We start from the raw sequence: 18,621 nt of genomic DNA, 5'->3' as shown, positions 1-18,621 counted from the left end.
AATCAAGAGTATCATGGCAAGAAATGGGAATTCATAAGCCTTCCCAAGAGGCACTGTAGCTGGCTTGACAGGCTGCCATTTAATTGTAGCGCAATGAAGCATATAGAATCCAGACATATCAATTAACATAGCCAGATTGTCTTTGGAATGGGTGAGGAGATCAGGAAACCTGCAGACAACTCACCAGAACACAGGAGACCATATAAACTCCCCACAGAAGGTGTAATAAGATGCTCAGATGTCTTCCCTGGAATTCCTTCTGAAATAAATCTTACTATCTAAACTGGCTACTAGCACACAAACCTAAACCCTTTCTGAAGTACTTGTGCTTTTTGGTCCTGACATCTACTACAAGTATATTATGGTCCACTGCTGTTCTTATCTAGAATATGTATCTATCTGGCGTGAAAGTTTTAAATCCAGTTGCCTCAATCATGTAAATGTCTCTAGATGATCTTACTTCTGAGGCACTGGCAGGCAATGAGTGTTTTTAAGGATTTAAAGAAACAGATGAAACAGGTCAGGATGTTCAAGGATATTTAATTTTGACCAGCTTTATTTAATTAGCTTTTTTTTTCACTGAAGAAGCTGAAATGGCTCTTGCCAACTGGGGAAAACATTTTCTTTTGGTTTCACGGGATTTGCAACTAGGGGCGGAATTTTTGTTCGGGCCAATGTCTTTATTTGTGGTTTTCAAAAGTCTCTTGGGTCTGAAGAGACTGGGATGAAAATTCACTAACACCTATCAGCAGTGGTTTAGGGAGTCCATGTTGTCCAATTAGATTCGAAATTAGCAACAAAGCATTGGCAGAGATTACAGCTAAAATTCGGGGTTTACCAAAAGAATGTCCTGACATCATTTTTCGACAAGATATCTTCCTCTTTGTTAGGAATAGAAGGAGTGGCCAAGCAGTGCATACACTGTAAAGTCACACAGCTGTGACTGCGGGGAAACACTGCCTTCTTTCTAAAAGCAGGACTGGAACATTTTGCACCATCCATCCATGGGAATTAGTGACACAAAACAGATATTGTATATATGAGTTTTAATAGCTGTTATAAACCTGAAGAAAGACTTAGAAACCAATGAAGGGGCACACAGTGACTCAGTCATTGATCTACATGTTGATTCATTTGTAACTCTGACAAAGACAAACAAGGCTAAAGCCTTGAAACAGGCCTATTGCTCAAACAGCAGGGGACACACCTCCTGCTTCTCACAGCTTATCTGTCTCTCATGACTTTCTCCTTATACAGTAGGTGCTGGTTAGTTCTGGAAAGAGTCCACATTAGCTGGGCACAATGGGCCAGAAAGTTGATCTGTATTTCTAAAGTATCCCCATTCTCTGTGAAATACCCTACTTACCATAAGTAACCAGAGTTGAATTTTGGGATATGCTTGGACGTCGTAGACCCCATTCAGACTTTGCCAAAGCTTTTTTTATTCTTATTTTCATTACATATTTGTTACAAAAAGATCAGCCAAGTGGTTGTTCCCTTAGGTCCAGTTGTTTTCTTTCTATTCTTCAGAAAAGCCAAATTTATCTCCATCAGTGACTGCCCCTCTGATTTGAATGGACACAGTTTTGACTTTACTGCTTTACTTGATACTCAAGATTTCCTATAATTTTTCCAAATCCTGGTGGTGCTTAAATGCGAAGAGATTAGTGCAGAGGTTTTCTCAGTGCTCATCATTCAATACCATTTTTCCGTTGCTTCTAAACCACTGTTCGAACATTAGTAAAGAATAAATAATGCACCATCTGTATTGTACTATACTATAGTAGGTGTATCTCTAGTTAATGTGAACATTCCAACTGAAAATTAACTTTCATTTTTTAGTAGTTACTACCTTCATGAGTAATGTCACGTAACAGATATTCTAACATTTTTTAATGTTGCATACAGTCTTGTTTCCTTTGTTAACACAATATTAGTGTTCTTTTTTTGCAGATTTACTACTGTATTGCACTATTTCGTGCCAGTCAGAATTGAACTGTGCTGCATTTATAACATTTCTGCATTGCCTGGAAAGTGCCTCCTCTCTGGCTGTAGCCAGCGTGAAACACGAGGGTAAAGGAGAAATATGAGCCCAAATTGACATGGAGTCTAGAGAATGCAAATGCATTGTAATAAACCTTGACTGCAAATAAAGATTGTTGGAAAAAAACTTTCTCAGGTAAAATTATTACTAAGTAAAAAAAACATACAGTGAAACAAAAAACTAAATTCACAACAGTTAAGTGCAGTATATGTGAATCACCTTGCATGATACCAAACAAGTAACCAACATTAACAACCTTCCTCCTTTTTGAGTGTTGCTCCTTGCAGTTAGATTTCACACAAACCCATTGGTACTAAGCTGTTCTTATTACAACAAAAGACATGCTTTCAAAATTAAAGTTGTTGCAAAGGTTTGCAGTTTGCATGAAGAAATCAAATATATCACGTAAACATCAATGTGCAAACAATCTGCAGTAAAGAAATTCAGATGGAAATTCAAGCAAACTTTGTACCTGCTGGATAGCTCAAATCCTACACTGTTCATCAGGCTCGTAGACATACAGTAGAGAATACTAAGGAACCAACAGATCAGCAATCGACCACATGTCTGATAAATAAATGAATGTGTGAGTATTGCTACATGGTGTTTAAATGCAAACAATACCTTATATTTATAAAGTGCCCATCTGTATTAACTATGCTAATCTGTTGCTCAAAGGACACAAAAGGGACTCACTTCATATGTCGCTGGAGGATAACTTTATAGCAGCACCTTGGTCAACCCAGTTACTCTACATTTTTAGTTGGGATAGCCTGGCATGTAGCCTCACTCAGCCTCATTAAGTAGCTTTATAGCCTGTGTAATAATGTCATTGTGAGTCTTGTTGGCCACCTAAACCATCAGAGATAGTAATACAAACGTCAATCCATTCAGCTGATAAGGTTCCAGTTAGTGACAAAGGAATAAGTAAAGGCTTATTCCACGCTGAAGAATAGAAGGAAAAAGTTTCAGCTCTTGAGCTTTCTTTTTCAGGTAACCAAAACATCATCTCTCTTTTCTATAATATCTGATGTAGTTTCACTTCCCAGATGTTCAATAAAAAGTTGCGAATTTTAGCAACTTTTAAAAAAGAACAGGACCAAAAAGATCAAACCCAATCAAAAAGACAATTTCTGTAAAAGTGTCTTCGTTTTGGCTTGCAGATTTAAAAATTTAATTTTTAATTGTGGTTAGCTATTGAGTTGAAATTCAATCTTTCTCATTGATTTGCTATTTTTATGCCTTAATGATAGTATCAAACCTTTTCACTCTTTTTGCTGTCCTACGCCAACCTACAGTACCACAGTTAAATCTTACGGTAATTGTAAGCCATAATTATGCTTTCTATACGGGAAAATATTAAAATTAGCCAGCAATTTATGTGTTGATATATACTCTGGTGAGTCAGAGCCCACATCTGAGCAATCACTAAACCCCCAGCTTTGAATTTTAACCATCGAACATTTTCTTTGTGCATTTCCTGGTTTTAATCAAATGCATGAAAAAATGGCACAATTCTGTACACATTTACTCTAGTTTTTTTTAATAATGGACATGGATTCTTTCCTGTGAGAATTAGATATGTGTTTCTCTTATGGTCACAAAAGAGTATGAAACTCATTTACCATGAAATTACTGTGGTAGGCTATATTTTAGCCAAGTAACTTGTACAGGAATATAGAATGAGAGCACAAGAGCAGTCTTGGAAGTCTACAGATGATCTATTCTTTTCCTCTCTCTCTACGTCCAACACTCATTTCTGGGTTCATGTTAGCGCTTTATTTCCTGAGCACTGGCATATCAGAATCAGGCAATAGTCATTTATTTCAATGAAAAAAATGAAAAAAAATGTCACACTTTAACATGTCAGTAAGAAAAAAAGGTACTTGGACCATTTACAGTAGTTGGATGTATTACAGTCCATCAGTCTGAAAAAACACAATTACACAATGGTCTTTATCTCCATCATAAATAATGTTCTATTCTGAAAATATTTTCATTTCATACTCAATATAATATATCAGATTAAGATGTGATCTGTTCAGCAATGTAATTCATTATAATTGTATCTAAGCTGAGATATAGTTTGCATGATGGCATTTTTCTTCTAATGCCTTATGAACAGGGGAATGCACTAAACCACCAGTACTTTAAAGCTAAAGACAGGAAAAGCAGCTAAAAAGAGAATATGTCAGTATTATGTGCTGAATTGTTTGCACTACATTGTCTCTGCATGAAATGTGGTGTACTGACTGGTTTTGACCTGGAAAGCTGGTCTTGAAATGGTCAAGCAGTGCTGGCTAGGTACAGCATAACAGCCACACCAGCTGTCCTGTTAGGGAAACATGACTGAGGCTGCCGTTCCTGTTCATGCAGAAAGCCTGGCGCGTATGTCATTTATAACAGGACTGACATTTATAATATTATTTATTTAGATAATGCCTTTGCCTGAAAGCTTAAACTGCCAAACTTATGTTTGCAGGCTTCTTTCAAGAAGCACTCAGTAGAGATCCACTGATTAATTGGTTACCTTCAACCAAACAAGACAGACTGTTGAAACTGTCTCCTGTGGTTTGTAACGTTTCTTATGTTCTTCTGTAAAACAGGTTGGTAACCAGCTCCTGGATGTACAATACTACATTTCTATACCATTTCATCAGCAAGCACATTCATGGCATTGTGGTACAATAGCACAAGTGCCCTTGCTAAGACAATGGGAAAACACATTATATTACTGATTATTTATATTAGTGCACATTGAAAGCGTAACAGTCTAAATTTTGTGTCAATAGCTTTCTTGATTATTTGAGTAGCACTATTCCTTGGGATAACAAAATACCCATAGTATTTTAACTGTATGGTAGAATTGAGCCTAGCCTTATTGGAGTTAAATGAATTAATAGGCTTTGAACTGGAGCACGTTTTGTTCCTACAGATCATGTATTGATTGACAAGAAACTAATTGGACATGGACATGGACACAAATATTTTGGCACTAATCTGTGAGCTGCAAGTCTGAAACAGGCTAAGGTGATGAAATCTGTCAAGTTTCAGTCCAAACAGTGAAATGGTTCCCAAAAAGATTTTGAAAGTCTTTTCAAACTCGTGGGTCAGGTTGCTCTTTTGCTTGGCCCAGGATCACCACTTGCATTGTTTCTGCCACTGGTTTGACCCAGTTTTACCAGTCTGGATTTGATTTACCACATGACTCACTAACAATAGTGGCTTAGCTTGGATACATAATTAAACTTAAATCAATTCTTTGTTCTGTTCAATTACAGAACCCATTAAAGAACTGTTAATTATAATTATCCTCTTTCTCTCAGACCAAAAATACAAGGGAGAGTAAACTGATTTACTAGTGCAGAACACATTAAAGACACATGCAGGTACTGTATAAGGCCACAATGCATGTATACCAAACAGTTTCTAGCACCTCAGCTGGAAGCTATGGTCAAGGTATCACGTTTAACAAAGATGTTCAGTCCTTGAGGGCTGCTGTTTCTTCTCATTTTTATTCCAACCTAGACTCTTGTGACCTAGTGTCTTGATTTGAGTCATTGATCTCTTAACTGGTCTTTTCACCACTGTTTTAAGGTCTGTGCTCACTGGCAATTATAAGTCACCCATAGAACCTAGTCTGTGAGTCAGTGGCCCACCATCACCAGGAGTGAATATCACTGGCTTAGGTAAAAAAAAACTACCTAGAGATCATCATTGTTAAATAATTGAAGACTAAAAGCAAATGCACAAAAATAAGTGAAATTTTGGTGATTTTCCTAGGCTCTCCCAGTCTCAGATGTTGTTTTTCAAATAGCGGTTGTCTTTATCCATGCTGTGTTTGCTTGTTAAATACTGTCAGTGCACAAAACATCAATTTGAGTTTGCCCTGGAAAAAAAAACCCCAACACATATCTATCACATCTGCACCAAGAACAGGGCTGTGCAGTGAGCTCAGCCTGTTTTTTATGTCTGGAATTCACGCTGACTTCTTATTGAATTCAAATGTCAGTTTCTGAATTCGCGGTCACATTCATGCAGCAATCAGAAGGATGGGTGTTGGCGATGGACGTTCATCTACAGACACCTTTTATTTCCAATCTTCTGCTCTGTGCTGCAACTAACATTTACGTTCTCTAAATGTTACACCTGTTATGACCACGCACAGCAGCTAATTAACCTAATCACCTAATTAATCCCTCGCACCTGTTCCCTTTACTATTTAAACCCTCACTTCCCACTTCCTGATGCTTGGTACTGGAGTCACTCACTCTAGCGAGCTCATTGCTTGCTCCTGGGAAACTCTCCCAGCTTCTTGACTTTCAGCCCTTACTCTCCGATTATTGTCTTTCCGACCTTCCCTACGGATCTGTTCGCTTCAAGATTCCTGACTCGCACCGCATAGGGCTGTGCTTACTTACCGGCTTTGTCGCGTCACAACACCAAAGCTTTTGCCAGGGCAGTGGTTTCCTTGAAGACTCCCTGGTCCCATCTGCAACCCTGGGCTCTGGAGCCATCTGCTGGCATGCAGCTCAGGTCAGAGTGCCTCCCTGGAAGAAATCAAGCAGACACAGTCAGCCTTTTGCTCCAAGCTGAAAGAGCACTATTTCGTTTGACCTTTCCATGTGACCCGAATCCTGACAGGAACTGGCAACAAACATACGTTTTCATCCTCCTCTGGGTTTTACCCGCTGAAGTGAAAGGACCCAAAACATCTCTGCTTGCTGTGTGGGAGGTTGAGGAAGCGAGAGTTGAGAACTTTTATCAATTAACGATGTATCGACGTATGCGATGTACGTGATATCTTACAAAGGAGAGATATATTCTCGATTGGTTTTCCTGACCGAAACAATGATATGCCTAGCCTGTCCTGTTCATTATTTCAAACCTAACAGAATGAACAACTTTGGTTTCCATGGAAAGGTTAAGATCAGTATGGGTTTTGCTAAATTTTGCAGTTCCTTGCAGGGGCTCGGTAGTTCTGTGCAGTGTATGTCATCTTGGCTCACTGCAGAGGAAAACCTTTTGGATCTCATCTAGCTTTCTTTACAACTCGGCCCTCATTCAAAATGAATAATTAACTCTTTATGAGAGCTAAATGCCTGCTCATCTTTTACTGGACTGTGTCTAATATGCGTGTAAAAAGCAATGTTGAAGTCTTTACTTTGAATATTCTAGGATTCCTTTGACTTTTTATTAATTAACTGCACAGGCTACATCAGGAATTACATACCTTTTTAATGCATATTAATCTGCAAAAGAATCCCTCAAAAATCATTAAAGGTGAAAACTTAGTTTTTTTCTTAAGATTTCTTTTTTTATACATCAGTATTGCTCATAATAATTCCAGAATGATACTGTGCTTGTGTGGAGCTCTGTATAAGAACAGTGTCTTCTGTGCTTCTGTTTTATTAGTGAATGCTGAAAGTTTGGTGACCTTGCTCTTTTCCTGTACTTTATCCTGACTTGTTCCAGTACCCTTGATCTTTCAGTGATATTAGAGTACATAGCTGGTGGTGTCCTGGCCAGATTGCTTCACCACAGAAAAGGGTAATTCAGCTACTGAGGACATATTGACTTGTCCTAAGCCTGACTCTTGAGGATCTGGCAGCAGAACTCAAGGACATGGAATTACAGATGTGTTACGGCTGTAAAAGAGCTGCAGTGCATTTTCTTTCTGTGTGCATTATCTGTGTACTGTAAATCTGTATTTGTCATTGTCAATGGCTGCCTTTGCCTTTCCCCTTCACTTCATGGTGCATCTGGCTTCTGGTAGAGGCATTGCCCAGGGCGGATCTTCTCGCCCTGGAAGAAGCGGTACTAAATGTTTGGCTATTGGATGTGCCTGAGCTAAAACCAGAGCTGGGGTTTCCATCTGCAATAAAACAGCAGACGGTTCCAGGCTCTCGGCTGTTAGACTGAAGAGTACCACAACACAACCCTCCTGCTCCTCTACCTGTGGCTCACTCTCACCACCAGGGCTCGGCACTCTCCGTTTCCTGGAAGAAAACCCATCACTCCATGCTGGGCATAGGTCCAGCCCATGAACGGTACACCACCCAGCCCCAGGGTGCCTGTCTCACACCTGGCCCGCCCATCGACTGTGACTCTCCCCAGCAAGGTCTGGAGGTCACTGCTGTTCCGCACGCAGGTCAAAGGAAGACTGGCGCCTCAGAGGCCACTCCTTGGTGTCAGTGTTGTCCTCCTTGCTATCTAGCTCCTTATTCCCGCTGGGAGAGCCAGGGCCCCTTCTTTCCCTCTCCGGGTATGACGCCTGCTGTGAAGCATCACCCACTTCTAACCCCCTTTCCTGAGGCTAGGCCACCAGACGTGTACTGCTTTCCCAGGGCAGAATGAGGGTACAGAACTGGCCTCCGTGAGGTCTGCCCCCGAACCGTGGCAGTTCATAAGGTTAGGTGCCGGCTGCTTCAGAGGAATTTTTGAATTACTCCCGAATACTGTTGTCTCTCCCTTCCAATATCACTTAGAACAAGGAGGAAACAGTTTAAAACTGTAGGATGGGGGTTTCCTGCTCTTTCGTTCATCCACAATTCGTTCCTTGTTTTCTGCAGCAGTCGCTGATCATGGGAGAAAAGCACGTCCTGAAAATCTAAATGCACACTCATCCCATTTATTGGCAGTGCACCCGTTGCAGGTAATTGTTTTGGGATCTGGGATGCAGGTACGTAACCTGCAGGTACTGTGATGGCTGTGAGCCTGAAGGCAGCCAAAAGGGAGAGGAATAATACCAGGTTATGATGTTCCTTTGCTCTCGGCGTGTTGTTGGATGTAAGTGGTGAAACCCGTGTTGGATATTGTTCTGCAAACACGATACATCCATATATGTGCAAGAGACAGAGTAGTGGGCACCCACCAGGCAATGAACAAGGGTCTCTGGAATGCAGGGGGCTAGGCAGCATAAATTAAAGATTGATCGACAAGATGGCACGGGGCCTTCATTGGCGTCTGGAACCTGACTACCCATGCAGGCTAAGAGAACTGCAGAACTGTGTCATTTTCCCTGCTGTGTCTGCCTTTCTCTAATCAAATAGAGGGAACCTGACATTTATGTTCTGGCTTAAGTTCTGATGTGGCCTTATTCCTCGGATCCTGCACAGCATAACACTAAATATGTCATCCATAATAAATCGTTTGCTTCACAGCAGCATAGCTTGTGTTAAAACACACGGATCCAGTAACCGGAGAAATTGTCCTGCAAAACCACACTGTCAAGCTGTCAGATTCAGACTGTTAGAAAATCATTTTCTTCTCTTCCTTCATTGGTACTGATACAGCATTTGGGCTGAAAACTCGGTTAATGCCATCTTGCAATTAACAAGCTACTAATTCCATAAAAGCTTCCTCAGACTGTTCTCGCAAAAATTGTACAAGGCATATTGAAGATGCAAAGATCATAATGAGACCTGAGCCAAATTAGGTTGTTTTTTATATTGAAACCCAGACAAGTACAGCTACCATTTAAAATGGTTCGTATGTCAGAAAATGTGATACAGGTTAAGGAGCAGGGAAAAAGCTTCTGTGAGTATTCAGGCAGCCACTTACATGGAGAAAGAAGGTAAGTACAGGTTGGCATTGTGAGGGAGGGCTGCATAACATAACAATTCCCTAAAACTATTTCCCACTTAAAACTATTCCCACAGCTATTTAAATAATTAATTGAAGGTCACAAAAAACAATTATGAGGGTGCATTTTTGCATGAACTGTAGCCCATTCCCAGCATTCTCTATGAACAGGTAGTACAGGGGGAAACGTGAGCTACGATTAGTGCTGTATCATTCATTGCTATCTGACATGTTACAATGTGGTTTAAATGGCAGATGGTTAAGTTATAATGTGACTCTCCTTAAATTCTGACACAAATTCAGAATGGGGCTCACCACATGGGTCCAAACCCGGGTCTTGCCGGCTGAGCTAAAGGAGAGCTTCCTCAGCCTGGGTGGCGAACATCCCTGTTACACACAGGGGCGTATTCGTTACAATATTATTTTAATTAATTGAGTACAAACCAATACCTCAACATGAAGAAACTGGTGCTGTGGGTTGTCAACTGTTATATACAGAATGGGTTCACTATATGTTCTTTATATATAGACAGTATTTGTGCAGACAGCACTGTAGCAGTTAGAAATTTTAGTGTCCGGACTGGACTTTTGAAGAATATTTACATTGAATTGTTAAATCACCCATCATAACACTGTAGGTTTTTAATTTAAGTACAATGAATACAAAATGAAACGCAAAAATGAGCAAAGAGCTAAATCATTGATTAGATCAGTTTGTTTGAATTAGCTGTAGATTACATCCTGACGCCTACATAAGCTTATTTGCTTTTACAAATCCCCTATTTTCCTGGAAATACAGGCGGCAAGAAAAAAAGGCCAGCACTCAATCTTGTTAACAGTGAATTGTAGGGGTTTTTGGCAGAGTTTCAGCTGCAGACTGGAACCAGATAAAGTGTGCTGTCCTTAAACCCAGACAGAGTGCTGTTCTTAAAAAAACCCAGCTTGGCCCTGCAATGTGTGCCCCACTGTCTTTGTAAGAGGCCTGCACTCGTTTACTCACCCAGAAAGCAATACCCCCCTCATCTTGTTCGGACAGGGGTTTGGACGCGAGCCGGTGAGAAAAGCCTGACATGGGGGTCAGAGTTATCCCGCACAGACCCGTTGGCCCAATAAAACCCAAATACAGTGCAGGGGAGAGCGAACACAGCCCTTTACAATCAGGAAAAGAAAAGAATGTACGAGCAGTTCACTGTGTCGTAAAAACCCACACAAAAAGGGTCATCTAGACCTTCGTGTTCTCCGGCAGTTTGGGGTTTAATCCCATGGAGGCCGAACAATGCTTCTTCACGGGAGATCCATCACAGGAACTCAATGACAAAATGAAGTGTGGTCGAGACCAATTAATTTGAACCAATTTGAGATTAGCCCAAATACAGCCCATTTATTAGGCTCTAACTGCTGTTTGGCTACTTGGAGCTTCTGTTTCCTTCACCCAGGGCAGTAATCAGCTGGAGACGTAACTGTGCTGAAATGATCTAATTCATGACTCTTTCGGGTCTTCAGGCACGATGCAGCTAATGTTAGCACGACCCCAAAAGGAGGAAATTGCAAGACAGTGGATCCTCTTCTGCATGTTAACTGTGTGAAAAAATACAATTGTCTGATTTCTTTCCTACTCTCTCTATTTCCCTACCTTTCCCATAAGGATCAAACACACATGAAAATCCAAATTTCCCTAATAGAAATCAGTACAAAACACCAAAAGGTCAAGACTAGAAAAGATCCATCTTTCCAGTGGGTATGTTATTACTCCTTCAAGCTATTCCTCTGTAATTGTTTGTTTAGTCTAAAACAAGCTAATATTTCAGCATATTTCTGGTGGTCATTCATTTTGTTTAGGGTCACATATTCATAAACTTTGGTGATGATGAAATCCAACAGCAATTTCCTAGTTTCCGCTGAATCACAAACTGAATTCTCTGCAATTAGAGTGCATCTGTGCTTTAAAACACAGATTCAGCCTACTGTATAAAGACTTTTGCTCTTTATTGGCCTTTATGTCTTTTCATTCTATTTTTGTCTATGGCAGAAGGGCCTGGAATGATTGGACAGCTTACTGTCTAGGTCTCCTCTGTGAAACCCTGCTAGTACAGTAGCTCTACATTAAGGCTCCATAAAGGCTCCATAAAGGATCTATTGAACAATAGCTGCGTTAGTTGTTTCAGCTTCTCACATGTGCGTCCAGCTTCTACAAGAAATTAATCCAGCCAACCAGTGGTTTTTATGTAAAGTCTTATTCAACAGCTAAGTTGAAGAAAGCAATATTCTGTAGGCAGCGGTGCAGACGGATCAAATTAAGAGCTGGTGTCTCTCACAGGTTTGCCCGATTACTTCTAGTTTTTTCCCTTACATTTAAAGCTACTAAATTAAAAGACAATGCTGACAAAATAAGGTCTAAAAATCTCATCACAACTGTAAGAATGATTGCTACGGTAATGATCAAGCATCTGCACTCACTGGCCAAAATATTAGGACGTGCCAATCAAACGAGTGCACTGAATGATAGAATGAGAATGAATGAGGCACTCGAGACAGCTTCCCCAGTCAGGACAGCCCCCAGTTCTCAATCCTCTTGAAAACTGCTGGAAAGCAGTGGAAAACACAGAACATGCAACTCAACAACCTCAGCTCAAGGTTATCCCATAGGGGGAAAGGGGGTTTGATTGCAGTATTTCAAAATCTAAGAACATAAGAATGGTTACTGACCAACGGAGGCATTTCAGCCCATCCCAGCCCATTTGAGTTAATTGATCCAAGGATCTCATTCGGCCGTTTCTTCACAGAAATCAGTGCACTGGCTTCAACCCCACGGCTGGCAGGTTGTCCCACGCCTCCACCACACTGAACCACCCCCTGCTCTTAGTTCTAAGTGCATGCCCACACATGAAGTGCATTTTATCAAAGTACAGAATATGCTTCACTTTCTAGGGGCACTAGAAGTGCCTGTGGACCCTGTACAGGACTGGGGGGAAAGATATAATCTTTTCCTTTCAGTACCTGAGGCGGTTTCATAGCCCGGACAGCTTAAAGAGTCTACAGCAGGTGGTAGGTCTTGAAGGGACATTTTTACGACCACTTGCAAAGTGGAAAGATTGAGAATGGACAATCACCTTGTGGGGTTTTTTGTACGTGGGTGGTGGTTAAGTCTTGCAATTTTAGAATCCTATTCTTTGTTTACATGTGTACATTGTTGTAATAAAGTTTATTTTCTTTAAAAAATTGCTGTGTCCTGTTCTTTCTGTTCAAATTTCAGCATCAGAATATTCACTGACCACGAGTGTAGTTCTTTTCCTGTCACGCCTCCCCAAGACAACAGGAGGCTTATTTTCAAAGGTTCTCTGGCTGTTAACACTAATACACTTTTATGCCAATATATTTAAAGGCTTCAACAGGGGGAGCTTGATATCAGTATGGTTAGTTAGTTATTTTCTGATGTGTTTTGTGAAAGAATAAATAATAAACTGTTCTCCTAAGGTAGAATTGGTAGTAAATATTAATACAGTATTTGCAAGTCTGCTTTCTATGCACTTCATACTGGACAAAAGAAATATTGTGCCAATGTGAAAAAAGACAGACAGAATTCAGAATCACTTACCGTTGTAGAATACTTAAGCTGGGCTGCAAAGGATTCAGGGTAGTACCTTCCTTGAATCAGATACATATCCGAGTCATCATTCAAATCCAGTTTTTTATTTGAAAAGTGTTCTGTGTGTCCCCGGTTTCTGTAGCGTTTCTACAGTTTTTGATAAAATATTGGTTGAAAAAAAAATGTACAAAAAAAAATGTCAGACTACTGTTCCAGCAAATACTCTTTGACAAATCAATAATCAAATTAATCTTATTTTTTTTACTATGCTATCCTTTTCTATATTGATTCAGATTATAAAGTTTGTAATCCTTAATTGTGAGCTTCATAATTAAGGATATTTGAAATTGAACTCATATACAGTAGTTTTGTAATATACAGTATAAACTAGTTATTTAATTAAAAAGTAGATCATGTTCTGGGTACCTACTATTTAGTTGCTCTATAAAAGGAACTCTGATCTACAACATTAATACATTTTAGGACAAGTTTATAGACCAATATTAGTCAAAACCCATAATTACTGTATGTCTCAGAATCTGAACTATACTACAGAATCATGGACATTGAAATATGTTTTCAGATATCTCTTAACAATACATACAAAGGCAAATATTAAAGAACTGCTAATATCACATATTCCTTTATGATATACTCAACTGCTATCAGTGACCTTTAACAGGAATAAGCAGCTGTCAGGTAATGGATGATAGAAGCAATTATAGCTTTCTAGCAACTGCAAAATACTCACATGGTGATTTGTAGCTGATAGAAATATTAGAAATAATCATCCTATTGTAGTATTTTGGATGTAAAAGAGCTTTTTCCCCAGTACTGTTTTCTCTGAATTGTTTCATGCAACAGCTATGTGTGAAAAGTCATTGCCTTAAGACATGACAAACATAGATGAGGAATAAGAGTGGAATGCAAGACTTCAATTGTATTCTAACTCTCCAATGTAAATAATACAAGTACATGTGAAAAAAGAGGATTTTGCTGGAGGTGCTCAGGAGAAAAATATACTTCACCTTTATCATCCAAAGAATGACCCTTTGAAGATCCTCTAGGCTACACTCTGAGAGCCACACCAGGTGCATGTTTCATTTTAAATTTTAAAGGGCTGTTTGTTTTCTGGAAATACTGATACACATGAAAACAGGTCCAAATTACACAAAACTGTTCTCATTAATCCTCCGAGTGCTGTATTTCACTCTTTACGGTCAGCTCCAAGCTCAGTTCGCCCCCATACCAGGTTTTAAAGATGGAAAACAGACCGCTGTATCAAAGCCTTCAGCGGCTAGTTGACAAACAGATTACACCTTCCACTGAAGGGATATCCTGTGACTAATACCTCCTCAACTCAGAGAGGAAGTTTCTGGGGGTCCACTGACCTGTTCGATCCCAAAACAAAACTGTCTTTGGTGCAACAAAACAATGTGCTGTGCCTGTCAAAGCATGCACCCATAATCCTGACACTGAAGAACACAACCCATAGCTCTGTCTCAACTAACCAGTATTATATATATATACAGTATGTGTGATGTGTTTAATTGCTTTTGAGGAATATGATCATGCTACCAATAAATACACAGTTTAAACTGTATTATACTGTATATGACTCCCACTGTATTCTTTGAAAACTTTATTTACCAAATAAAAGTAAAAAAAGTCATTTTATTCAGAACAAGCAACTACTGTATATGCACATACAGTATATAAACACAGAAACAGCAGTTTTATCCAGATGTAGCCAACAGTAGAATATACTGTATGATATGCATCAATACTAAAGCAAAAAATACCTGGCTGAAATGTAGCTGTTATTTTGGTTAACTACTGCCAGAAATTGATCTGCAATACGTGGTAATTTCCTGTTTGTGTATGTGTATGTGAACAGTTGTCAGACTACAGCTGGCTTTAAGCATCTTTACAGCGGATCTGGAAGTCATTCTGTTAAAACTTATGGTAATAGCATAGACTGTGCCAGCATCCAGACAGAGTCTTATGTATCATGTGAAATCTTCATTTTTTCCCCCAGAGTTTGTTGAAAACACTAACTTCTACCTCCCTGAGCAGGACGTTATTTCTATCCTGAGAAAAGTGTGTCGTCTAAAACAGCTCTCCATTCAATTCATAGTAGAAGTACACTTGCTTCTCTATAATGGTGGACCACAACACAGATTTGGCAAGAAAAAAGTATTTGCTGCCATTCTGCTGTGGAGAAAGTTGCCCAACTACTGACACTATCTTATTACACCCTTGTCAATATTCATTTTGAAATATACAGAAGACTTTCTGCTTCTTTGCTTTGTATATGCAGACTCACAGATTACAAAATGTAGCTCTGAGTCAGCGCATCACCTTAATACTTGCACTTCAGAGTATGGTCTTTCACTGCGTCTTGCAAACAGAACCCCCCCAGGCTCCAGGATGTACCAGCTGTCCTCTTTTGGAGAAGCCCATAAAGACCACTCTTCAGATCATTCCTCAGCTCTTCGTTAGCACAGTCGCTTTAATTCCTCTTCCAATCAACAGAGCACCACTTCCTTCTTCAGTCTCTGGAAGGTCAGAGTAGGTAAATCCCTCCTCACATCACTACATTCTATGAAACACAAACATGCCCAGTCTTCCCACTATACTTTAAATCAGCACTAATCACCTTCTCTAATGAGACACTGCAGCCTCAAACTAAATACTGGAATAGTCTGACAAAGTGATCACACTGATCAGATCATTCTTTCAATGATCATCACCGATCCTTAAAACTCAATCCTTGCAAGTTCTTCATTCAAACTCTGACTCCTACTCGACTCTCTCTGACACAGACTGCAAACCTGGCTGCTACTGCATGGGAGCCAAAAAGATCTGTTTTATCTAGACTCACTACATTAATTTCTGAGCTCTCCTGCAGGAACCTCGACACAGCCTCTAGCCCTTCTCCTCCTGGCAGCTAATACACTGTATACAAATGACCAATTACCAACAGAGCAAATAATATATGCTCTTTTACACCTGTGGAATTTCATTCATTCAATTAAGCCAGGTGTGTCTAATTTTCGCTGTAATAGCTGGCTTTAAACAAAGCCCCTACATTCACTCTCACAGCTCTCCTTGCCTCATAGAATACACACATACATAAATTTGCCACTGCAGTCCTTAACTTGTATTGAAAACAGTAAATGAAGATTGGGACTTTGTCATCCAATGATAAGACATACATTATATCTGCAAATCTGAGAACACAATGAAAATGATTAAATGATTATAGGGACAACCGGCACAACATCATTCAGTCAACAAAGGCTCTAATTCAAGCAGAGGTAAGCAATACATTAAACAAACATCATGTGGCATGCTTTGGTAAGACTGGTTTGACAGAGCTGAGAGTGACCCCTTCAGGACAGTAGAAGTACCAAAGAGCTGTCCTTTCTAGTAGCCTGAACAGCCAGGTCTGGGGGACATGGTTTCAAGTCTAAGTTTGGCGTGCAGCATGCTATGGCATGCAAGTTTTTATTTTCCTGGACCACAAAAATGATTGTTTAGAAACCATTACAACATAAAAACTGTAAATAGCAAGCATGCACACAGCTGATACTTGTTTACAGTACCAGGGCTTGTAGAGCTTGCACGTTTTCAAAGCCTGAAGAGTTCAGTTGTTATTTCCAATCATCTCTTCCAATAAAGCCCCATTTCTGGCCCCATTACAGAGTTTTGCTGTGTGCGTGGTTCGGGTCACTCCGCTGGTTCGCTAATCGGTTGTGGAAGCTGTTGGGTTAACTCAGCACTCCATGGTAAAATTCTCATTGTCCCTTTTATTTTCTGATTTATTACTTACTAAACTCACATTTGGAGGGTTTTCCACTAACATCCTCTCATGCCCTCGAGCCCTTAGAGCTGGTTTAGAGATGGAGAAGAGTTCGTTCCTGGGTTATATTACAGTATGTATCAGACAGCACATGTAAGCACTGATAGCCCACTTATTGGATTAGCACTGTTGAGTTTACCAACACAATAAGAAATTAAAGGCCGAGTTTCTGAAACTTGACCGAAAATGTTTAATAGGAGAATAAAACGAAATGTCACACACCACATTTTTATGTGTACTGTACCGAATACCTTACAGTATTGATTGATAACAATTAGAATGCAAGGCATTGCCATACTGTAACTGCTTGCCGGATAATGTTTTTCTGAAATGTATAACATAAGTGATTGTGTTCAGAATCTTACAGTACATCTGCATAAAATGCACTAGTTGTTCTATATACAGTGTACAGAACTATAACCTGTTACTAAACGTTTCACAGTGGATAGGCAGCTAGCTTTTCCAGTAAGGCAGATAAATTGTCTAGTTAGCTAACAGGTGAGTTTGATTTTATTGTTTTGTGTTTATATGTTCATTAAAGCCAGGAAACACCCTGGTCTGTTACTTCCAGCAGACAGACAATACCACAAGTGGGGAATGTCCACAGTAGGTTGATCCATACTCCCACAAATGTGTATTAAAATATGAAAAATAAAAAAACAGGACATAAAATGTAAAATAACTTTGACCTCATACATTCTGATATTGGTGTTCATTGTGTCTCAGGAGCAAGAATTGATCCGTCCTATTGTCAATACCTATCACATAAGGCGGACAATTTAGGCTACATTCTACTTGAGTAATTGCTCTTAGAACAGGGATCCCCAATTCTGCCCCTGGATACCAGTATGTCTGCAGGTTTTCTGTGTCTCTTTCAAGCCCCAGTTCCTAGAGAGCTGGGAGAAGCTGTTTAACAGGTCAAATTAAGCCAACAAGTAGGAGAGGATTCAGATTGTTAAGAGCCCAGCTAGACTGAAAACCTGCAGACACTCCAGCCCTCCAGGACCAGGACAGGAGACCCCAGCTCTAGGATTGTGTGCAATCCAAAATGGATCTCAAAACGACTGTCGTACAGTAGGAACCTTTAGGTATTGTAAGGCACGCAGTGCTGGTGCAGTTAATGGTCCCTAGATGGAGTTCTGGACGCAGGTCAGAAAAGATGTGAACCGGGAAAGTAACCAGCACTATCAAAGCCAAACCACTAGACGAGAGATGAAGTCGAGGACAGGTTCCGAATTCAAGGCCACTCGTAATATTAGGGAGAGGAAGAGAGGAAGTGCAAGGCAAGGCGTTCCTAAGGAGCTACCAATACCGAGCAGTGAGATGAGAGTGGGAGAGGGTTTAAGTACTGTATGTCTGGATGTGGAGGGTGCTGTAACCAGTGAGCTATCCGGAGTGGTTCGTGGGTCTGATCTGGGCCGTTTGCGGGGCCTGCCTCCAGTTGGTGCTGGGTTGGGGCGAGACCGTTGGTGTGGAGGGTTCCGACCAGCAGCGGGTGCGAGGAGCAGAAATGATCATAAAGGTATTACTTTTCTATTTATA

Source organism: Lepisosteus oculatus, chromosome 3, assembly GCF_040954835.1.
Source record: "Lepisosteus oculatus isolate fLepOcu1 chromosome 3, fLepOcu1.hap2, whole genome shotgun sequence".
Classification (NCBI taxonomy): Eukaryota; Metazoa; Chordata; class Actinopteri; order Semionotiformes; family Lepisosteidae; genus Lepisosteus; species Lepisosteus oculatus.
The sequence above is the reverse complement of the archived record's forward strand: the minus strand, read 5'-3'. Positions refer to the sequence as shown.